Source organism: Anopheles arabiensis, chromosome 2 (assembly GCF_016920715.1).
Source record: "Anopheles arabiensis isolate DONGOLA chromosome 2, AaraD3, whole genome shotgun sequence".
Lineage (NCBI taxonomy): Eukaryota > Metazoa > Arthropoda > Insecta > Diptera > Culicidae > Anopheles > Anopheles arabiensis.
The window spans coordinates 48,567,626-48,587,344 of NC_053517.1; positions in this window are offsets into that span (position 1 = coordinate 48,567,626).

Genomic DNA, 19,719 nt, shown 5'->3' on the forward strand with positions numbered 1-19,719 from the left:
TTATGATTCACACACATTAATTTTGCGGTAAATTAACACAGAATCAGCACAATCTAGAAATTTTCAATAATGTGACCAGTTTCCTGCTTCTGCTAGCGAAATCAAGTTAATCAAAATGTTCTGAATGAGCTACAAAAATTATTTTCATTCATCAGCAGTTCAAAAAATGAAAATTTCTTTTCAAGCATTTTGCCTACCCATGGCAAACGGCTGGAACACCCCACAGTCTTGCTAAGTATTCCAAAAAAAAACTTCCCTACCAAAGAGGGCTAAATCAGCTTTGCATATTTCCAATAAAGTTCAATATAATATGGAGCTTTCCACCGACAACTTCGCAAATAACGTTATCTTTTACTGTGCCGTTGCTTTATCATGGAATTTTTCCCAGACACCACCGACAGGGTAACCAGCTGCAAAACTTACCCACGATGGCAATGGCAAACTCCCATCGAGTTTTCGATCGTGACCCTGTCACCGCTAAATCAGTGCAAAGCGGATGAAACAAAGTTCGATAGCTGCCTGCTGTATGCAAATGATGACCCAAAAATAAAACAGGAAAAGATAGTCTGGCAGTAACTTACGTCATTTCGATGGTCGCGCCATTCATATTGAGTTCGGTTATCCTCTACGGAAAAAATGCTTTTGCTTCCCGAGTGGAATGATAGAACGGTAAGATAAGATGGAAAGCGATGATAATTTCTTAATTTCTCGCCTCATTTCATAATAAACTGGGCTGCTCTGACGCAAAAAAAACTTGCTCATTGCTCAAATCTGTCATGCGGTGCTGGACTGAAAGTGCATTGATCTAGATTTTTTACTTTGAATAGTAAAACACCGTGAAACAAAATCGAACTTTATTACTTTGTTTAAAATTATTTTTAAAAGTTTATTTTTGACAATAACCTTCATCACGTTTTCTAGGCCAATGGCATCGCTTGCAAAGCCGGATAGCCCAGCGAACAGTGCTCGGGAACGGTGGCGCCTTTCCGTTCGAAAGTGGGCACACAAAAATCAAGTGCATGAAACGCATTCAGTAACAGCCGAACGAAACCTATACTTTTTTTTACATATATCCAGACTGGTACTCACACGTACTTGCACGCGGCTGTTTGCTGCTGGTGCTGCAGCACGAGGTTGTGAAAAATAAAACGCTCAACAAGCCCCGCAACCGGAGGAATTTAGCCACCGTACGCCTGCTGGCCCCGTTGCCTCGGCAATGGCAGTGCATGCATACTAAAAAACGAAATGAAACCATTTCACAGCAACTGCCACAGTCGATGGCAGCACTCCGGGAGCACTGCACCGGATGCAATGCACTTTTGTTCCTCTTCATGTACGCGACGCGTTCCTGCTTTCTTCCTACCAGGCCGCCTGCAGCGAATGCAATTATCCGGCGAGTGCAATTCGCTGTAAAGCAATGACACCCAAGCTGTATGTGTATGCGTGCGCCACTGACTTGATGATGACGGGTTTGCTCGTGCACAGGAGCAGAGGAATAGCTTCGTCTCCTAGGTCGCCTTTTGGTCTTGCGCATGAAGCAAAATAATATCATACTGCTTAATCATGTGTAAGCGTCGTTGCTGAGGAGTGAAAAACAAAAGTATGGTTGACTTGGGACGTTATCTATGATGTTTCACTTAGCTTTCGGTTCGCTTGAAATCGTATTACCAGATATTTTGACATAAATGATGGTGCTTAGAAATTATTGTAGCAATACTTTAAATGTTTAAATCTATACCATTTATAGTTTATTTGAGCTTCTGCTATGGTTTCTTGTGACTCAAAAACACATGATGTTTTTGTTAGAGAATGACACGTTTACTACTGCTGCAACTCGTAACACTAATGTAAATTATAATTCTTTTTTCAATTATTTATTCTTTTTTCAATGATCCGTTACCAACCATTTTGTCTTCGGAAATGGTTTAAAAAAGCTCCTATGTTGAACGATGCATCTCACATCACAATGTGCAAACGCATTCATTATAGCGTTGAAACAAGCTATCAGCTGAAAGCGCCCCACAATGTTAATCGAATCGATTGTAACAACAATCGAATGTCAAACAACTAAAAACATGACGTGTTTTAGAGTGAGTGCTACAATTTTTTACTTTTTCGTCTCTTTTTCTCAATTTCGAACCAAGATCATTACACCACTCGAAGGATCTATGAAGGAGCCCACATTCAATGTAATTACGAGAGTGTGCATGTGAATCTAATGATACTGATGACCCGTGGGGCTGAAGAACGGGCCAAAGTGGTGCACTTTGCTTAATTACAATATCGACCGTGTTTCTAATTGCTCAGACATCCAATTTCCATCCGCTTTTATGAAGAAGCGTTTTTAACCACATCAAACCACCGATAAAAAGTGTCCCTTTACTAATGTTGAGCGATAAGTAATTTCTCATTCGTAATGACTGGATTATTCATGCTTGCGACGCATAATATTTTCGGTATTTGGAAACCAAGTAATATTTTTGTAATACGTATTTTTATTATGCTATTTTTGACACAAAACTTTTCCCACGTTCAGCGACTGTTTCCATCGAAAATTTGTTCTTCCTTTCTGTTCGTTTCTCTCCGAACAAATTCAGCCCTTCTCTCCATTGTCCTCATCGTGCTAATTTCTGCACGACGAATAACAAACTCTCAAGTTCTCCGTGACACCGGAACATTTCGGTGTAAATTATGGGTGTCTTAATTATGTTTTGATTTCGTTTGTAGCGTCCCAATCAACATCATCATCATCGCCATCATCACCATTATCATTAACATCATCTTCTTACACGATAGGTTTGATCGGGGAGCGCTGCTCATTCGTTCGGCTTCAGCCAATCGGAGATGTCCCAGTTTAATTTTATCGTTACGTATGAATGACCCATTTCCTACCCCACCCATGGTTTGACGCCGGCAAAGGTTTGCGCTTGGACGGAGATGCAAACTTCCGGTGAAAGTGCTTGGTCATCGAATCTGGCACGTTGTGACCGACGGTCACAAAACCCCACCTCCCGAAACCCGAACCGAACCACCCGGCTAGAGCGCATTTGCGCTGCCTCGGATCTAAACGCACAAATCCCGGCGAGAATTACCCGTATTTCATTACAGGATCAAATGTCGTTGCCAATTCCGTACAAGGTTGGTCTTGGGAAGCTTCGGAATCCGTACCCGTACGGCAGGAAAGTAAAACCTGCAATGATTAGGAACGCACTTTAGATTTTATTGCTTTCCATGAGTGTAGTGTGATCTCATTTAGCACTGTTTATCGTACCATATTCATTGAAATGTACAAGGTTTGATAGTAAATTCAATAAATCAACAAAAAAAGAGACTGTAGGCCAAAAACTTTTTTAAATTAAACTACATTCTTAGCGATTTGGGAAATACTTCAAACCTGAACAAAAATAATCGATGTCGAATTTGTAACAATATGTTATGAGTTTTCTCAAATATTTTCCAAATTGCATGATTTGAGGCTTAAATCAAACCATTCTTCGTTTCTTCGTCCTTTCCGCCTGTCCGATCATGCTCTCTAAAAACCCCATTCCCATTCCCTTTTCCGATCCTTAACCGCCCGCTCATTGACCGTCGACCGTTGACCGTGCGCTCGTACATCAAACATTAATCATCACGATTCGCTTCACCGATCATAGCCACCGTCTATCATGCACGCTACCCCCGGAGCTTTAGGTGCCCTCCGGGAACGAACTCCCCTTTCCCATCCTCAAACCACTGCTAAAGCCGCCGAAGTGTGTAAAACTGACCCAAACTGCTTCTGAACGCGAACGCGCACACCGGCGGACGAAGGGCGAAGGTTGGACAAAGATTTTCTCATCACACCGGGAACGGCCATTTGAACCCAGGGGACCATCCCGCTGGAAGGCCGACACCACAATTAACCGAGAGCGAAAGTGAGTGAAACGAGGGTAACTATAAGTGTGTGTATTATTTTTTCTGTTTTTTATTTTATTTTTTTTCTCTGTATACTGCTTCTCTAGTCGGCTTATGTTGCTTTTATGCTCTTTGCCCCGGAGTGCCGCCAGGCTCCGGATATAGAAATAGAAAGGAACACACACACACACAGGCGTGTGGCACGTGAGCCCTTGTGGGTGCGGGGTGGACGGTTTTTTATCGTTTTCAATTTTACTTTTATTTCGCAGCCTCTACGGACACACTGGACCGCTGGGCTGTTTTACTTTCAATTTCCATCTCGCTGGCCCAGGCCATGCCGCGAACCACGATACAGTGTAAAGATAAATCTTAGGAAAAGTACGAATTTGATTGTGTCCAGTAATGGTTTTTCCTGTTCCTTTGCCTCGCATGCTGTGGGTATGTTACAAAAGGTGGTGTTTCCTTATATCCCGGTCTCTCTACTTCATCCATCTTGCTGGCTTTTGTTGAAAAGTGAACGTACACCGTGGAACGATTAGAATGCGCCACCGCTTTCTTTTGCTCAATCTATTTATGGTGCGCCACATTTCCGCTTCCTTTCGCCCGGTACTCGGTAAGCGGAATTTCTGACACAACGGAGCTAGTAAATGTTTCACTCTCTAATAAAGTAATTAGAAACACGTTTCAACGAACAGTTTGGAAAATTAATGAACGTGACAAGTGTGTGCACCGTGAGACAGCTGCTAGTTTCAAACTGAAACTACCAAGTGCATACAGAATTGCATTTTTGCCTACTTTTGATCGATGTCCTTCATCATTTATGTTTCATGCAGTTTCGAGTGAGTTCATACCTAGTGTCTACTAGATTTCATCGTTACATTATTGTTGATTATGATATGTTACATTATTGTTCATTATGTTACATTATTGTACACGAGATGAAGCCTTTGTTGCATTTATGCTTAACTATTCCGAAACAGTTTTCACTTATCTCGACTAACGCAAACGAGTCAGCTAGCTTCCCTATGTCACACTCTATTTGATCAATACACTAGCATCTGCGGAAGACTTATAAAACTCGTACTAAACGACCCAACGATGCAGACCAAACGACCGAGTGCACAATAACTCATGCCAAATAAATCAAGAAACCGACTGGCCCCCATAAAGACATTTGTCACACGCGCATCAGCCTCAATCACACGCAAATTGTCTTTTCTCTTCATCCATCATCGATCGCTTCACTGCACTACGTTGATGGAGCATGTACAAAAAAAACAAGCCATTTTGCTTCGATCGAACCAAACACGTGGCACCATAGCAAATAACATACCACGCCATTATCAAAGCACATACATTGTAGCACAAAAATACGCACACACACGGGCTCCTGCGGCGCACGCAATACTCCATCACTGTTTCAACCGCTTCAAATTGTTGCCATCTTCAGCGGCACCCAAACTTGAACTTGAAAGCGTAAGTAAACAGTGCGCACCCGCAGCCGTGGACTTGAAACACACACAGCGCCGTGCCTCAAAGGGCTATCGAACCGCGCACTTTATCTCGCGTGCAGCACAGCCCATCCTAGGCCCCACCAGCATCTGCTGCATCGGAAAGCGCACGGTGTGGGAAATCACAAATCAGGGTCCACCCCCGGCGTTCCATCCCCGAGCAGCAGTGTTTTGATCGTGCCGGGTGTCGGAAGGGAAATCGAAACACCGCTCGGTCGGCTCGGTTACGTCAGATCAGCCGCGATGGCTGTACAGGTCTGTTGTAAAGGGCTTCAAACGTAACAGACTTTGCTTGGACGGAGGAAAGGGACCGCTCCAATCGCACGTGGAAGCTTTTTTTATGCTTCGCTCGTTTATCCACTCGATGAGAAACGGAAAAACATATAAGGTACCGTAGTATATTTTGCCACCTCACCTTGCGCCCAGTCCGTACCTTCGCACTTTTATCGCTTTTGCGTCCTGGGCGAGCATGTATTGCCTTGTGGGAAAGCGAGAAGGAAACGTGCCCTATCCTGTGCTGTGCGTGTGCAAACCGCTCGAGGAGGGGACAGTCTATATAAAACCGACGCGGGAACCGGAATCCGCCGACAGGTTTGTCTCGATAAACAGGGCTCTTATCGCGCGGCCGTACTTTAAGTGAACCGGAAACGTTTGTTTATCGTGTGCCTCCTTTGAACAGCTTTTCTGTGCAAGGCCCTGCAGTCATGAAGGTGCTCTTTATTCTATACTTACGGCCAAATTTAAGAAGTGCGGAAATGGGCTTACGTCACTGTGGGGGAGGGGGGAGGCTAAGGTTCCGGGAATGAAGCAATCTTCTTGATTTACGGGAGCGTAGCCTTCATGTCCCTTGGGTGGTTGGGCGGCAGCGAAATGAAAGCAGGAAGCTCATGTCTCAGTCTGAGAGGGTTGGACCCATCTTTTATGGGTCATCCTGGTCTTGAGGATCAGTTGTTTGAGGAGACGATTTATTTCAGTTCAGTACCTTTCTTCTATGGTACAATTCTTCTACTACTTATTGTCTGCTTTAAGGGCAGATCGTTGCTTGGGGGTTATTTGATTTCTATCCCTTTGTTATGTTCTACATATCATAAAAATAAATATTCTGTTCTTCTTCTTTTCTAATTATTGCTTCGGTCGTTTAAACTAGTGCTTTCCAACCTTTTTAGTAGCTACTTGACTTTATACATTTGCTGCAGCCCACACACATTGAGGACATATATTGTATGGCCTCAGTTCAAAGCTTTTTGATAAAAAAAAGTTCAAATCTTATTCTAGACTGTTCAAAATTTAATCTTAATTGTAATACGAAATTCATTAAAACAAATCTATTCTTTCACGGGCCTGTTTATGCCACGGACCACAAGTGGTACGCAGACCACAGATTGGGGACTACTGGCTTACACGCAGACTTTCATTTCATAAAATAACTATTCAAAAATAAAACAGGGTAGTTACAGGACAATTACAGTTATTAGCTAATAGTTGGAGTAACGATTACAAGTTGCTTTAAATATTTCGTTGTTTTGAATAATATCTTATGAAAATATAGCAGATAAAGTTCAAATGTTTGATTGACTTTCATAACATTGTTTAACCAGCCCTAGAAGCAGAAAACCGAACCAGCTACTCCAAAATGTAGCTTTTATCACAACAAGTACCGGAAGCATTTTAAACAACCAAAGTGCCTTAGACATATCTGATTTGTATTCTTTTAGTTATTGTATGAAGGTTATTATTATCTCAAGTTATTATCATTTTATTTATCATTTTGTTTATATGTGAATCCACACCTGTCTTAAACATATGTAACTCATCATTAATCATTTACATCAATGAACAGAAAGCCCAGAGTTTTTCGTGTTGGCCTGTTTATTGCTGCCTGATGATGGCGTATCCCAACGTCGAAGTAACGATTGTAGCTCAAATATGTGTTGACTTGTAGGGCTTTTGAATAATGTAAACTGCGGAGCTTTATCATTACTTTTCTACGTCCTTGCACTTATTTTATGCATTCTATCTAGCCTTACAATTCTTTTTCGATACCACCCTGTTGTATTGTCCATGTCTTATTAAGCTCCCAGCGCGATGCTGTGTTTGAGAGCAGATTTGAGTTATAATTCGGAATGTAATTACATCTAGAATGTAAGTTACAGGTTTTCCAGGTGTTCTCATAGCTGTTCGACACTTTATTGAGTCTTTCTTACGTGAAATGAAATTAATGTAATGGGAATTGGACGCTATATCCAAATAGGGTGCCATAGAGTCCAATTTCCATCATATGAAATTCACTTCCAATAAGAAAGAGTCAAGGAAGTATCCCACAACTATGAGAACCCCTGAAATCCCCTGTAATAGTATTATTTACAATTAGCAAAATTTTCTCAATATTCATGCAATGTAAAACTATTTTTATTTATTAAGGTTGAGATAAAACTATTAAATGGATCATGAAATAGATCGTCTTCGATAATTTATAATTACTTTTTGGTAAATTTGCAAAATTCAGAACTGCATCAATCAAAATGAAGGTCGTGTAAGGTTAACAATTCCACGCACCAGTCAAACAACAACAAAAAACCGAGACTTTACAATCAAACTGGTCATATCCGGGATCTTACCAAGTGTCGATTGGTACAGAAACTGACATCAACACGATCACTAGCTAACAATTTCCTTACCGCTCTTAACACACACACGCACAGACCGGATATTGCTGGGTAAAAAAAACACGCTGGCTGAAAGTTTGCATGCTACGGCATCATCAGCGTATGATTTGCTTGGCCGAGAAAATTGGAGTAACAGATTTGCCGACGAATTGTTTACTCTCGTCAGCGTCTACTCGTACGCTTGTTCGTTCGTATGCTCGTTCAATGTACTATCCTCCCACCGGATTCCCTGCCTATTTGTTCCCCGCCAACATGTACCCAGGCAGTTCGAAAAGAGGGGGCAAGAAGAGGCAAAAAGCGAAAGTTACCCCTCAGCTTGGCCCGCCTAGAGCAAAGATCCGCTTTTGGAGGAATAACGGAAAACGACACAACAGCAACCACAACAGCAACAACAGCACCGAAGCGGTCGAAGCTTCCGTGGCGCATTTGTAATCAGCACGTGGTCTGCACCCGCGAGCATCGAAAGGGTTATTGAACCTCTTTTTTGCGTCCGGCTGGGACAGGGTTCACTGAGAGAAAAAAAAGATCAAGATTGCCCCATGCCAACGACGACGACGACGACGTCGCGGTTGATCCGGTTTCTGCAGTCGAATATGTTGTTGATTACGGCGCATTACGAAGCGACGCGTCCGTTGTGCCGGGTCGCCCGTTTCTCGCTCCCTTGACGTTGGTGGAGGTATTTGCTCGTGCCCTGTTCCGGGGTCCCAGCTCACGGGTCTTCGAGCTAAGCCCGGGCTCAATCAGCTGCATCGTTGCAACGAACAAATGCAACAAACGGTGGATGAGAAAAATGATGGAGACAGTATAATGTTTGCGCATACCGGATGCCGTCGATGGTGAAAGTGAAGGATTGATACCAGTTCAGAACATGGTGCCACAACTTGGAGGCGTTAGACTCCTGATGCACCTTGGACTGGATGTCCTGTTTGTAACTAAGCATTACAGCTGATATGTAGTGATTTAATTTTCATAATTAATATATAATGTATCTAAGGGTAGGACCAGTAATTATGTCAACCATAATATGACAACGGAATTGGTAAACAACTTCCTTAAAACACTCAATGTTTTATTCGAGTCTCAAGTTTTATCAAACGGATTTCAATTAATGGATACATACATTAAAATATCTGAAACCATCACCGCTCCAGCATCACTAAATGTGTATGTAGGAAAAGCAAAAAAGGCTAAAAAGCCTAAAAGACTAAAGAATAGTATTTGAAATATATTAAAGCTTCATTTCATATTCATATAAACTTCTTAACAAAATACAATACAGTACTAATTTAAATACAGTTAATATTCCTAAAAGCTCTTTTTCATTCATCTTTTTTAACGCTAGTCGACATTGTCTTATAAGTAAATAATTCACTTTACAGCTCATTCACAACTTTCTCACCATACTGTCAGCTTCAACACAAATTGTCGGATTAAGTTCACTAGCATGCATTGTAAATTTCCCCCAAAAACCTGCTCGCTTACGACCTTGACAATCAACATCTATGTCTGAATCACCATAAGCCCTCTTCCCAACCTCCCAGAATCCCTTCCATTCAAAGCCATCCCTTGAATCGCGAATCTGTTGCACCCGATGCATCCACCCGGAACCGTTTCAATCAAAAGTTCGAAGTTCCAGTTCGAAATGAGGGCGAACAGAAGGCATAGCAAACAGGAAAGCAAAGCGAGTAAGAAATTATCAAAATTCACACACACACGTACACACACGTACGAAACAAATGTGGGCAAATTCAATTCAGTCCAGAAGTCAATAACCGAAGAGTTTGCGAAACCCGCCGGCAGGTCTGCTGGCCACCGGTCCAGCGATAACTGTTTGCCTCGTGGGCTGTATTTATCGAGCATGTGTGTGGCTATGTTGCGGACCAATAGATCCACCGCTACAACTGACCCTGTGAGTGGCTTTTCCCCCCGGGCTCCATCCCACACCACCCCGTTTGTTCGACCGGTTTTCCAGACGTCCAGACGGGACGTTGGATCCGCAAACTCTCCTCGGTTAGACGAAACCATCGGAAGAATCGAGCCGATCGAGAGGAACTTAATTATTGGCCAGTGTGAGACCAAGCGCCGGCTTGTTACCATTGGCTCCCTGTTACCCCATGTCCACACCACAGCCACGGTACATTTTCCTATTTCCAAACGGACCGTGTAGGCAACGAACGGAGCTTACACAGCCATCAATTCCGGTGGCGTCAGTTGGGAAGTGTGGTTCACTACATTGTATGGTTGATACGAAAGTAATGGTTACTTATGACAAAGATCAAACATGTGCACGTCCTGCAAGAAGCACAATGTACTACACCAAAATCCAATGATCTGGAAAACTTGCTAGAAACTCATCGACTTGCTGGACATCTCATCCTTGAGCTGTTTGGAGCTGATGACAATGATATTTTACATTGATAAAAAATGACTCTGAAAAGGATTATTTTATAAACGTTAAATCAAATCTTGAATCACCAAACACAAAATGTATATGGCTATGCTGTACGCAATGTTTCTACAACAAACATAATTAGAAATCATCGCACGATGCATACACTGACATCGCAAGATACATATTTATTCATTTAAAAAATACATTTTTATGAAAGTTCGCAAGAAAACAGGCTATATGAACCAGCTGAAACAAGGCCTGTTTGAGTTCGGCTCCATACGTCTTAGGAAAGCTGCAACTAGTGACCGGGCATCTTGGAGAATGACTTTTGCTCGGGCCATGCCACGACGACATACTTTTTCGTGAGCACAACCTGTAAACGATTTAACTCTCAAACGAGATCAGATTTCAAATTCAAATTATATTGAACAATCCCTGCTGTTGAACTACATCAAATATTGTCTTCCGTTATAACATAAAATAAAACAGTCTAATTACCGTCTTCTAGTTATTTCATCCAATATGTTCTAAAAACTACCTTCTAAAAATCTTTATATTTTTATGCCAAGTAACGTAACGTGTTGTCTTTGACATTGATTCTTGGAATGGTGGTGAACGGCGATTATATGTTTTTCTAACACGTGATTAGCACGCCCGATTAAAATTTGAATACAATTTTGTCCAATGAAATCGTGCGATAATCGCATCATTAATAGCAGATTGTCCATTTCACTACAGTATCATTGTTACGCAAATCGATTACGCTTAGCCTCGATGATGCCATAACCCTTCCTTCAAATCCTTTATTCACCGAATGACACACATAACTGATTAGAATCACAGAGTTTGCGGGAGTCGCAGAAAGAGCAGCCTACCAGATTACTTATTTGCATCGATTCGCGTAGGCATTTAAAGTTGATAACATCATCACGCTCCCAGCATAATCGATTTCCGTTCCCAAAAATAAACCGCGGGACTGGCATACCACCATAGCAACAATGATCAAGTTCTGCCGAATGGATACACGGAGCGGATATTGTAAAAATAATCTGCACGAAAAATCCGATCCAAAAGGTGCCGGATGGATTCATCTTATTTTATGTCGCTTTTGAAGCGAAAGAAACAAAATAAAAGGGAACAACTAAAACAATCAAACTGTTCCGAGCTGACCCCAATTTCCGTCAAACACTCGTGGCGTATCCCCGATACCCAGTACCCCCGTTTTTAGTTTTCTTAAGTCTATGTTCAACAAATTCGCAGATTCAGACTCGTACGTAAACACACACACACACACACGACCACATTAATGCAATACATAGGAAAACGTACACACTATTCTCTACCGGATGAGTTATCATGCGGCCGTTCACGTCGATTGGCCCGCAATAGGCCGATTGGCCCCAAAATCATCCCAACGACCACTTAATCCACACCCGGACTCTTGCTCGCGGCGAACACATTTGCTACCATCTCGCTGGCTTAGGGACCGTTCCCATCCCATCCAGTCTTGCCTGTCTCGAGACTGTTGCTGCCGAAAAACCAGTTATCACGTGATGGATTGGAAAACCAGCCCCAGGAAACCAGAACCGGAAAAATCTACCATCACCCGTCAGGCCCCGAGGGCCCGCTTAACAGTCTTTTCGTCTGGAGCGCTCGTCTTGCGATTGCTTTCTGTGCGTATGTATGTGCCTGTGTGCTGAGACGCGAATTAAAAATATGGCCACATTAATTAACGCTCCGATGAACGCCTGCAGCGCTGGAATGCAACCGTTTCCTTTATCGCTTCGGTTGGAAGGATCGTTCTCAAATTTGGGAATCTGAAACCGTAAGCCACCTTCCCCGTGTGCGTCGAGTGGCTGGCGGTGATGGAGGAAAACGGGAAGAGGGAAATTGATATAGGGCGCTCAAGATAACAACCAGCCCAAGAACTGTTCACCCGTCGATTAGCTAACGGAGCTTTCCGACGAAAAATGTTCTGAAAAGCTTCCAAACTCCGCTCCTGCACCACTGCTGGTTTGACGCCCACGGCATGGCATTAATATATTCAACAGTCAGCGTCTTTTTGTTCGCTCTTGGTGCATCGCCGTTACGGTTGCGAGGACGGAACTATTTGAATAACAAATCCATCCCAAGAGTCGCGTCCGATTCGTGCTGCCTTGTGCTTGTAGCTTCACTGCATGACATAATTTTTCCCGGTTCCGTTGCTTCGCGTTTCCAACGAGTCCGCACACACAGTAAGAAGAAAATTTGACTTTCCAAACTCTGTACCTCGGTGCCGGTACAGGTTTCAAGTGGCAGTGGCCGGGAAGGGCTGCCAGTAACGCTTATCTGGGTCAGTGTGGCAAAGTGTTTTCCATGCCAGAAAAGAGGAGCACTTATCTAAAATGGATTCGATTTCATTCGGCATGGGGCGATGCTTCCTTCCGACGCAGTCGCTGCCCTGCCATTTGATGCCAAAACCAATACCTTCGACAGCGCAAACGGGGGCGTGTGGCTGGTTGCAATCAGTGGCATAAGGGGAGAAAAAAAATAAAAACCGGCGGTACGAGATGTTTGCGTACCACTTCCCGGTATCGAGAAACCGCTGAGGTTTTCGAATGTTTGTTGTTCTGTGCAGCTGCTTTGCTTTGCTGGTCGAGTGGTCGAAGATGATGTTGATGATGGTGTTGCTGCTGGTGCAGGATACAGTAACACTCGGCATGTTTAGAGTAGCTCTTTGCTCTTTAGCATAATTTTCCATACGCTTGGCTATGTTACTGGCATGCAACAATATACAGAGCTTTTCTTGTGATGCAAAACATTCGTTGTATTTTGATAGGGCCAAACGCGATGAATGTTTATCGCACTCATACTGATCTGCATTGCGTGTGCTTGCGTTAATATGTAATCCTATATAAATCCTATCAATACACCAAAGCAAAGTAACGATACAAAAAAAAACAATGTCCGTTAATTTAGCATATGTAAACGCGTTTCTTTGCACGTCCACAACAGTGTAAATGGATTTAAAGTTAAGGGTTATAATACCAATTAAATACAAAAAAACCTATCATCAAGATCTATGAACAACCAGAGGATGGTAAAACCCTAAACATTTTTGACAATTTTGAAAAAAAAGTGGATCCGGTTATCAGTATCGATGATCTGTTCATCCTACTATAACAGGACTTGTAAAAATCTTTGTTTAAAAAGGTGGTCCCGTGGTAAAGTCGCTAACTCACACGACTTTTAAAGGCCGCGGGACCATGGGGTTTCTCAACGCTCATTTTCTCAAACACTTATGAGAGCTTTCTCAACGTCTGTAGAATCGGCATAACATCGACTTGAGAATCTTTGAGAAAGTTGACGGTGCAGCGATTGGCTATCTGAAATGTGAGAAATTAAGCTATTCGTTTATTATTCGTTTTCATTTTTTCTAACTAAAGAATGAATGGATATATTAGTTACTCGGAGTGAGAAAAACTGACGACGGCCGTACGCTCGCATCTGAGAACATGTTTTGAGTGTTTGAAAAACCTAAATGAGTGCTTGAGAATGTTTTCTCAGCTTGAGAAAGCCTCATGGCCCCGCGGCCTAACATATCCTAACATCTGCTCCAAGTGTTTAGTCATTAGATGCGCGAAAAAGAGGTCATAGCCGAAAGATTATACATTCCTCTCAACCAGTGTATCTTACAGGATCAGTCGCTCTCCACTGCCAATTAGTGAATTATATATATATATATAGGGAAAATATATCCTTCCTTTCTTTCAACACGAGCAAGAAGGAGATTTGAGAAGTTAATTCACACGAGCGAGAAGGATATCAGAGATGTTAATTCACAGATTAGAGATACCTCTGCATTTGGATACTCTCTTGTTATCCAAACTAAGATCTGTTCCGAAAATATTGGCTCGAATGGATTAAGAAGAATAGAAACAAAAAAAGACTCATGCGTCGCTTTCAACATACTCATACTCTGACGGTCGCTTTCTTTACTCTGTAAAGATACAGCATCCATAAATAGCTATGGGAAATATCTGCTCGAAGCGCTTAGTACATGCGCGAAAAAGATATCACAGCCGAAAGATTCTATGTACATCTGCATACATCGTCATATGTTTACATATGTTTAGCGCTGGGATACTCGACCACCCGATCGACTCATCGGCACTCTGACGCTGATTTATCAAACTCGGGGCCCTTAACATGTGGAGATTTAGCTAGGTCACTCAGTCCACTTAAAGGAAACTCTAGTAAGCTCAATCCGCTTGTATAAAAATCCACCTACGCCGGCACTACTTTCTGGGTTTAACCTCTACGTTCCGCCAAGATCGCTCCGTGTTAGACCGTTATTTAACGATCCTTTTCTTGTAACGTGTCGTGAATTCAATGCTGCCTGTGATCGTTCGGAGCCTGACATGTTACGATCTGCGTTTCTAAATTGTATACGTTCTGTGCGTCTTTTATCGACTTGACAAGATTGTACTAATTTAAGATATTAGAAACTGAGATCGTGTCAAAAGGGCCACTTTTGCTCTGTTGAATTTTAAAATAACAGATAACAATTATTAAACAACACAATTTATTTTTTTTATTTTGGATTTGATTTATTAAATTATTATAACATTTTTTAAGATTTTTGTTTATAGAATTTACATAGCACTGACTATTTTCTTATAGAGTATCCATAAGTTGCGGAAGTCCGTTACTGGTACATGCAAGCCTAATAATAAGAAGAAGAGTATTCAAAAATATTTTATTTTGTATGCTTTTGATAAACTTTTCAATTTGCTATTACTTTTTTTGTTTAATTCGGAAAATGAATCATTATTTTTTAATCTAAAAACTACCCTCGATTTACAATGCAAATAGGATCTGTAATCTTGACGTAACAAATGTAGACGATCTTAGACTGCCTCAATCGCAAAGGATCTGAATCCTACCAACATACAGGGTCACTATAGGTATTCAGGGTCACTATAGGTAAGGAAGAGAAATCCATGTAAGTCCTTCTATAAACACGGTCATTATTGTGTATAGTTTTTAGAAGAGCGTTTACTCAATATTTCATGTGTATTATTGAACATTTCAGGCATATTTACTGCCGTATCGCAGGCAATTTCAAAACAACTACATTCTTTCTTGAACGAGATTTCGATACAATTCTTAAATGCATTTCGTGACCAAAATTGTTAAAACTTACACTCTTTTCGTAAGGAGAGCAAACTTATTCATGCAAAGCAAATACCTCAATGAATCTTTTCACCCATTTCTGAACACTTCCAACAGTTACCTCAGGTCAAAATAGAAACATTTCCCATTTCGACACACCGACGCACAAAAATACCCTATAAAAAAACCTACAACAATCAATGTAAAACTCTAGCTCATCACACCTTCTCTGGTAAAAGTAGCAGCTTTCTGTCAATTTTCGGGGTGAGTGTTTGATTATTTTTTGTTCAGGCTCAATTTTCGCACAATCGCGCAAAGAGCGGTGAAAAACATCCGTCCATCCGGCGGCCGGCAGTGTAAGACCAAATTCGTGTGCCTATTTTCACCAATGTGCCCAATTTTACAGGCATACATCAACAGGGGGTACGATAACTATTTTGACACCGATACGGTGGCCACTTCAGTACCGACCGCGCAGACCATCGGTCAACGTGCGGTTTGTCGTTCCTCCAGCCATCAGAGGGGGATGTACGGCATGAACGGAAGTAAACAAACCAAAAACAATGGCAATCATGTGATGTGCGGATGTATGAGCGAAAAGATACACACGAAAAGAAACATCATTATCCACACTCACACGTTTGCTGCAAATGGATGCAGATAATGAAATTTTTCGGCCACTTTCGCGAGAGGCCATACATCGCGGATTGCTATTATTATTGTGATGCTTCCTTTTTTTGGCTGGCTTTGCTGTTTGCCACCGTTGGCCGCGAGCTCCATTTCTTTTGCTCTCGTCGACCCGTTCCGATACGGTTCCGACTCATAAACCATGTGCGTATGTTTTGCCCAAATTTCTTCTTAATTTCTGCTTCCAGCTTGCGCCGCGAAAGGTGCCCCATCCATGGGGATCAAGTGAAAGACTGCTCGGCACGGGTCGGAAAATTTGGGCATTTTCTTCGCTGAGCAAAGCGAAACATGAACCACGCACACCCAACTTCCCCAACGGTACACAGTACCGCATCTTTAAACTGCAGCAGAATGAGCGTTAAAATGAAAGCGGCAGCAAGTTATTTAATTTATAGCAAATTAATACCGCTCGCACAAACGGCAACTGCGCTGGCCGTGACGGTTTGTCCGGGGTTTAGTGAACGAGTTCGGCAACCTTAGCGAATCAGGTATCATTTTCTTATGATTTTTAATACGACATCATCACTGCGTGCGTGGTGCGTGCTTTCATTAGACTTATCTTGTTTTTGTTAATAGCATTTTCATCTCTTTTTATATTCACTGTAAAGTGATTAGCAAACATGACTATTTTAGTTCCGCTTTCTAGGCAAATTTTAAGTTGAAATTTGAAGAAAATACAAGAGAAAGTGTAGCCTATTAATTAAAAATTATGATCATCATAATCAACTTCAACTTAAATTAAGCCGCTGAAAAAATATTGTTTAAAAATTACTTCATAATCCACATTTCATTCTTTCAGATAACCTTTACTAGGGATACTCTTCCACGAGAATTACTGTAACTACTATACATCTTCTTGGACTTGGTCTTATATTGTAAGTTACAAGCTCCTGATATAAAAAAAAACACTCTATTCAAAGCCTTGTACAACGAGTATTGGCGTCATCGGATCCGGCGTATTCTAGTAGGATGAAATGAGTTTCTTTCCATTGACGATGGTTGACAAATGTCTTACTCTTTTGATTTTTCCTCTCCTTGTTTTTTTTACATTTGTTTGTTCAATGGGATGGTTATAGATAATGCATTAATCATTCATGCTCAGAACTGAGCATAAGTTTATTGAGATATAATATTCTTAGAAAAAATTCTAAAAACACTGAAAAAAACTTGGAAAATTTCCTTATCATTAATTTACCAGCAGGTTTAGTTTATCAATCAGTCAGCAGTTATTCCATTCCTACTCAAAGCAACTTGATGAACACAACCGTACCTTCTAATCATTTCGCTTTGGTTCACATGGTATTACTTGCAGGTCGTAATTGACCATCAGCCTAAAACGGAAACTAACGTTCAAGCTAATTAGAGTCAAAACGCTCTGACCTGTGGGAACCGGACTGGTCTCTGCCTACGGTCAAGGAATGTCCAATTGCCAAGATCCGAAAGCAACGTTGCACGTGGGTGACGCAATACAAGCTGTTATCACCCTTCCGTTTGTCCTCCAAGCATTTGGAACTCACGCCAAGACCTCGGCTCGCTGCAAACGACACTTTGAACAGTCCGTTGATCATAGTACCATGGAGGTAATTTGGTCTTTATCCTTACTTTTATAACTAGCGTCACTTTTATTGGACTACACGCAAACACGACCGAAGCAACACTTTCCCTCGGCAGCAACGTGAACCTCACCGGCTTCACCGTGTGTGACATGTGACCGGCGCAAATGTTTCATTTTCACTTTGACCAAGCGGGCAAGCGGTCAATGTACTAGTCGTATTTTTTCCCCTCATTTTTTTTTTCATCGCCCTCACCGCCGCCTGGTGGTTATGACTGCTCAATGTGCGGTTGTGTAGTGTCGCTACATGCAATGGAAAGTGGTTCTGTTGAAGGGTCGATCGACCGCCGGCAGATCGTGTTTCCTGTTGCTGCAGTTTTACTGCAGAGCATGGAAAGCACACGGCACACGGTAAAGGCAAATAATCGAGAAAGACCTACCGCTAGCGCCAACAAAGTTCAAGTTCAATGAGCAATGTGCTGTCGGCCAGTTGCCTTCGGAGGAAACGTCCCCCCAGGCAGACGCCCGATACTCCCCTACCGACTGGGGCTGCGGTTTAAGGAATGGAAAGCTGTGAGCGGCTTCGAGCGTAGTGATGGCTTTCGGAAAGTAAGCTATCGGCTACATTCGTGCTAATTTCGTGCCATTAGTCTAGCTTAGTCGCATGATCATGACCGAGACCGGCACCGAACTGTATACGCTAAGCTGAACCTTCACTAATTGATGTGGCAAAATTGAATCGAAATAATCCGTTCGATTTTTTTAACCGATACGTTCAAAGTCCCAAATCGATCGATGTGCCAAACGCTAAATCAATTTCAATACGGACACCATTTTTGGCACATTTCAATCCACCCAGAACGTCACGATCTCTCGGACAAGAAGATGCTAGATGTTTAACAGCAACAACAAAAAACTCACCCAACTCCGGTAGCTAACTGACAAAGATCCGTAGCCATGGTACCGGTCAACAAGAGTGGCACGGTTTCGTTTCGGGCCATTTTTCCAACTACGGGAAACGCCTTCCGCCCCGTTTTCATCGGCCCTTTCCGGGTTGCGGCGAAGAAGGAACCGTCCATGGCGCATCTCATTGTTACGAGATCCCCATCACCCATCATTATCCACTTGGCCCGCATACGGCTGCGGGGCGGGCCGTCCCGCTCGTGGCCGTAGGGACGGCTTTGTAGGTCAAGAGATCCAAACGGTCAGATTTCGTCAGCGATCCCTCACAGTACGAACGGACAGGGGCAGCAGCTGTGGAAAGGCAACTCGAGAACGGATTGACGGACCGTGCGTTTCCGTGCGAGCGACATGGAATGTGTGCTGGCGAGGTGAAAGAAACATTCAATGGTGTATCTACGAAATCATTAGAAAGGCACTACATTTAGTGTCCATGTTTTCTACGCTCTTTTTTAGTTGTTGTCTGCGCCATCTCCGCCTTTACTTTGATTGGTCGTCTGATTTTTTGTCGTCCACTTACGCAAATGCCGCCGTTTTTTGAACGGCACTTTGAGGAAGATTGCAGTTTTTATGTTCATCAAGTTCACACAACCAAATTGGAAAACAATAACGAGGGCGTTGAAGATTTGAAGAATCTTTCCGCTAACCTTTTCCAGGTAGGATTGAATAACAAAAAATGCCAGCTAAGCGCTCCAATTTACAAACTTATGGTTCTGTCCTCCCCACAATTCAATGCGGAGAGATTGAGATAGCACATAAAAGGCTAAAAATACCTTTCTGCGACGCAGCAAATCAACGATATACCGATTCGACCGAACTGTGCCTTACAGTGTTCCGATGAAAGAAAAAAATCACACACAAACAACCGATGTGCTCGGCACGACCGTACCTAACCTAATCCCGATA